Here is a 6,000-nt window from a genome sequence, read left to right as displayed (position 1 = left end):
AAAATACAATATTCAATGTAGGGGTTTCCCAGGAACTAAAGGCCACATCCATTAAGTAGCTTAGATACTCCTGGTTTACAAAAACTCATAAGCAGGAGATCACCTGACCAGCCCATAAAAATAGATTTCATTTTTATAGTTACTGGCTAAATTACTAGTCACATTTCTAGGTGTGTTGAAAACTACCATGTACCTAAGACAGCACAGCCAGTAAGTGTGACTAAATAGTAATTAAATTCCTAATCCGAAATTCTCCAGCACAGAAGTCCTGTCCTGTTGCTTTTCTGCTAATAAACAACAAACAACTGTGTATGAAATATCACCAATCCCAAGCATTCAAAAATCATGGCTCAGGCCCCCCAGTCAGGAGTTTTTTCACAATAAATATGCTTTTAATTTGCTTTTCACATACAACTGAGCAGGTTATTAAGTCCCTTTCTGAAACCACAAAAGCTTGATATGTAAGCTATTTTCATGTTTATTTTAAGGAAAAAAAATCCAGAAGTTGGAGCTCAACAAAAACCACCAAAAATCATGACACTCATAATATTGTGAAATCTAGTGATGAGACATATGGAAAAATGAAGTGACACATGACATTTAAAAAGCTGCTTACTTAGTTTTGTCACGGCATGTCAAGTAGACCTATCCAACAATTTTAGCATGCATGATAAAAGGGCTCTTTTATCAAAAGGAATTGAGGTAAGACAGGCAGGTCAAAAAACAGAGTCCAGAGAGATCAAAAGGAAAAAAAAACAATTTGCTTGCCTGCAGGAAAGGGAAAACGTCATTTAACTAAACACCCAGGAGAAAAGGCAGCATGTACATAGCTTGACCAATTCCATTGATAGTACAATTCATCCTCTTGATTTCATCAAATGGTAAATGACTGTACATACACATAAGGATAATCAGCTACATTCTGTTCTTAGTTGTAGTCATGCAACACAGGCATGAGCAACTAGAGCTTAACCAGTGATTGCTTTTTTACCTCTCTGCATTCAAACATGTTCATTGTTTATGTGGATGTAAAAGATGGCAGTATTTGTCCCATATTTCTTCCGTTGCTGCATCTCAAGCCATTCTTGTAAGGTGGATTCAAGGTACTGTGGAGACAAGAACAACTGATACCATGGGGATTTTAAATGGGCTCCCCATTTCCCTGAAGAAGTGCTGTAAATGTAAGCCGTAACTGCTCAGCCAGTACGAACAGGCTGTAGTCCAGCCCTGTCTCACACGTAGCCTCCATTCACTACAGCAGGATTTCACAAGAGCAACTGGGGGCAGAGCGCAGCCGTTGGGCTTCAAAACATCTGCAGAATGTTTGGATATAATTCTTTGAAGAGGATTTAATTTTCTTAATGAGTCTGAGTAAATCATTAGCCTCCACAGTGGCACAGGGAATACTTCAGGAGATTTCATGAGGTATACTTTAGCAGAGCAAAACAACACAGACAGAGTCATACTTGTTGGACACAAGATCTCAGAACAGAGTGAGCTGTCCTCTAATATTTCTACTGCACAATGTATTTTTAAAATACTGAACAAACCAATCACACTGATTGGTTTTACTGTACCAGAAACTATATGTAAAATTTTTCTTGACAATATAATTAAAATTCTTTCTCATATCATGATTTTACCATAAACGTGCACATTGAAGTGCCCTTATGCCTGAAACCAAATTAAGGAATTATTTTGATAAGTGGAAATGTGGAAAAGTGGAGATCTTAAGCCTTTGGAGCCAGGTCCTTCTCAGTGTTCACTCAGCATATAACATTTACTTGCTTTCTTTTAGTGACCAAAGATCTGAATATTATGCTCTGGAAAATGACTGTCACGGTGCCTGGATGAATTGCACTGGGCACAAGTCTACCAGTTCTGGAGTTCAGGGAAGGAAGCATGATTTAGTTGTGCCATTCTCCACGTGCCTCTCTCTGCCTGACTCACCTTTCTGATACTTTCCCCGCCCCGACTGGTCATACTGCACTCTGCCATCTGCTCAGCCTATCTGAGCAAAACCCTCGTCTTGTGCAAGCAGCAGTCTGTTGCAATCTCTCAGTGGGAAGCAGGAGGCCCATGGGAACAGCGGGCACCCTCCAGAGCAGGGCAAAACACTTCCTAAAATAACCATATCTCTGACCCTGTTGTAAAACTGGCTTTCCTTGGGTTTATTCCTCATTGCTTCCCACCTGCCAGCAAAGAACCTGACCCTTTCAAATCAGCACTGACTTACGTGGCAGGGAGCCATAGGAAAGCTAGCACTTCAGGTTAGCACTCCAGGTTAGCACTCCCTTTCCCCTGCTTTAACCTTTATAATCAAATATCAAAAAGAATGAAAACAAACTGTGGCTGCAGTCATTGGTACGTTACATTTTCTGTTCTCACCAGCACATTTTATAGGTCACTGTTTGGCCAATGAAACATAACACGGTGTTCCTTTACCACATCCCCCTTGCCCCCCCTTTTAAAATTTGAAAACAGGTATCTTCTTCCAAGCTAAATCCTTTCAAGCACTGAACTTCACAGAAAAAGAAGGTCACAAGCTGACTCATCAACAGCTATAATAAATGTGTTTAAAGATCCTGGACAGGACATCAGATCATATAAGTTATATAAATGCCAGGTACAGAGATACTCACCACCCAAGAAAACAGGTGTATCTGTTCTTAAGGTTTACTATGATTTATGAAGTAAAACATATTACTTCAGGCCAAAATGTCCTGGGCCTGATCTTCCACGGCTTATCATCAATGTACATCTTCTACTCCCTGTGCACAGAGTGAGCTTTCAAATAAATCAGAGAGGAAGGGGGTGATGTCCCTTTGTGTGAGGCATAAACACACAACAGCTGACTTTTAGAAGCTTACCTGCTAAGTTCACTGAGAGAGAGAAGGACAGCTGTTAAAAGGAGTCTAAGTAACAACTGTAAAGATGGCTTTATCCAAACAATTTATATTCCAAGCATTCAAAATACCAAAAAAATGTCCTTTGCAGTTACTATTTGGCACCACCAGCTGGATGCTCTAAGGAACTAAAATACAGATTTTACTACTTTACGAAACTGGAAATACCGGCAATGGGAACTTGTGGCTTATGGTCCTGTGCACTATTTTGTCTTGCTGGTAAAGTGTCAGTTGTAAACACCTGGTACCTTCTGCACAAGAGAATGACCCTGCTGAATTTATTCATTGTGTTGAGCAGCAGTCAAGTGAAATCTTGGAAATACCAAAGGATGCCCATCTGTATGTCATATGCCTCTAGTGAGTTCTCATGCTGGTGGACACAATATACACCAGGGTCCCACATTGAAAGGGGTTGTCCATCTCACCTGTCTCCTCACCCCTGTGGATGCAAGTGTTAGTGCAGACAGAGCTTGGTCTCATTGCTCCCAGCCATACCAGTAGCATGTTCTGGGCAAGCAGCCGAGAACCATGTGTCAGGGCAGATGCTCCAGTGTTGAGAACGTTTCACTCAAGCAGATTGCTGTAGCATGTTGTCGTTTCCTGCAAGGCTATTTCTTGCATCTGAGCTAGTAGAAGGTGCTAACAGTGACACCAGAAAAGTAGGGAGAAAAGTTTTAGAAATCTACATTATCACCTCACAGGTTTTTTTTTCAAAGCCCATCCTAGTCCAGTTGGAGCTTATGACAAACTTGCACTTTGTTCCTGTCATAAGTACTTGGCATATATCACTCCTCTGGAGGAGTACACAATGTGAGCTAAGTAGGAGCAAAACGTATCATTCCATTTTGCCTGCTGGCAGAAAAATCCTGAAAGGATTAAGTTGTGGGTAACAGAATATACTAGAAGTGTGTAACCTAAGTGATGTAAAAAGATTACTTCTTAATACAGAGCACCACAAACTTATCAATCGCTCAGCAGGGTTCTGCTGTCCTTATCCCTTTGCCAGGGGTGATGAATGGCATGAAAGGAAATAAAAACGACCTCCTGTAGATTCAGAATAGGTGTGGGGGTGGCAGGAGATCATATCTCTACTCCCAGTCCTGGAGGCAAAACTCCTGCATACAAACATCCATTTTGTCTGAAACTGGATCCTGAGATATGAAGTTTTATGTCCAGTGAGATCAAAGGCATCATCCCTTCCCCCAGTGACTTTTGGTCTGAGCAGAGCTGGCCCCTAAAGCTTTGCAAGAATCGTTTCCCCTTCCCAGACTGGATTCCTGTGCAGTGCATGGTGGAGGTACATAGTCCAGCCCTGAGGAAGCAGGTCAAGTGGCACAGTGACAAGGACTGAGGATGGAAAAGGATTAGAGAGGCTGAGTCAGTCATAGTAAGCAATGATTAACTTCGGGGTTCTTTGCTTTTGACATTCAGATCATGTAAAATCATGGGATTATTTCAGTGCCAGTCAGACCCATGTCTGGGCCCTTCCCTTTGTAACAAGCACCGTGGACAAGACAGATCATACCAGCAGAGTAAAAAGCAAAAGTTGACAATGAGTACAAGGTATTCACAATAACTTCTGCTTCAGTGGAAACACTGCTGTACCTATAAACAAATAAACTATACGCTTTGGCACAAGAGGGCCCCAGGACTGGAATAGCAGGAGTGTTGCAGATCAAGATTAATGTGCATTGGCACAGCTACGCAGAGAAACATGCATGGCACCTGTCTCCACGGTGCCTGTCTTGAGCTAATGATGTCAATCTCCTGGTTTCATAACCACAGTATTCAAACCTATATTTTAAAACAATACCTTGTAGATTGTAATGTAAACTATTTTGAGGGAAATTTTACTGAGAAGAAAAAACATGCATACATGTGACAAGCCATCCGAATAAGAAAGTAATATATATCAATAAATGTGTTCATAGAGAAAGGATCTTACCTATTTTTAGGAATATGTATACATGTATGTGTGTGTGTGTAAAACTATGTATGTTCTATATGTGTTGATAATAGGATAAGCATTAAAAAGTGTGACAAGAAAGACAAGGACTTTTTACAATCCCAGTTGCCTGAGGTACTGCATAGTTCCTCTCAGAAACCCTTCTCATCTCCTACCTAAAACCCCAGAATGTGCTTCAGCCTGGATTTAAGACAGAAATTCCTAGCGTGGATGGGATGCTGGAGAATCTGAAGCCTTGCTTACAAATATCAGCAATAGGCATCTGATTAGTTAGATGCCATTACGTTATTCAACCATCCTTAAATAACTATTACACTATTTCAGTCACTAATCCTTTCTGAGAAAGACAAGTAAGAAAGCGTTAATTGGGTGACCATTACATGAGTACTATACTTTCTTTAGGACTGAATGTACTGCAAGTTTTGCTATGCTGTATTCCTTCCTGAAATATTCTTCACTAAGCCCTAACTCTATTAATGTCAAAACTCCTACTAATTTTAGTGGGTCTAGGAACAAACTTTCTTTTTTCACCAGCTAAGAACGACTCCCTCAAAAAGATAGGGGAGAGAGTAGATACAGGATTTTATAGCCATGTCTCACATCAGGATAATACTGTATTTTCATGTTGCTTTTGTACGTTTTGTCTTGAAGACAATAATGAATATTTACAAACATACCAGTTCTCAAATCCCAATGAACTCATTCTTCTTATGTAAAATATGTTCTGAGAAAAACAGTACCTTTAACTGTGGGAACTGTATATCAAGCCTGAAAACCTTTCAGTGTTTTTCTCTTTTTTTAAAATTGAGAAAATTTCTGGACAAACCATCAGAGATATTTTAGCTTGTTTAGGCATAATGGACTCTGTGTACACCGTAGTGAGAAAAGCAGAACAGTCTATCATTGAAAGACCATATTAAATATTGCATGTGTTTTCAGAATACCCATGTAAAATCTGAAATAATTTTACAGACAATAGGAGGTTCATACTTTTGCTGTTTTCTCTCAGGAAAACAACAGATGTGCAATTGCTATTATAACAGAGGACAGGCTGTGTGCTGGTATGCCAGAGGAATGTCCTCAGCCCAGTGACACCCACTAGATGGGGATATTTCCATAGGACACTCC

Source organism: Aquila chrysaetos, chromosome 16, assembly GCF_900496995.4.
Source record: "Aquila chrysaetos chrysaetos chromosome 16, bAquChr1.4, whole genome shotgun sequence".
In the NCBI taxonomy this organism is placed as follows: domain Eukaryota; kingdom Metazoa; phylum Chordata; class Aves; order Accipitriformes; family Accipitridae; genus Aquila; species Aquila chrysaetos.
This window is presented reverse-complemented; position numbering follows the sequence as displayed.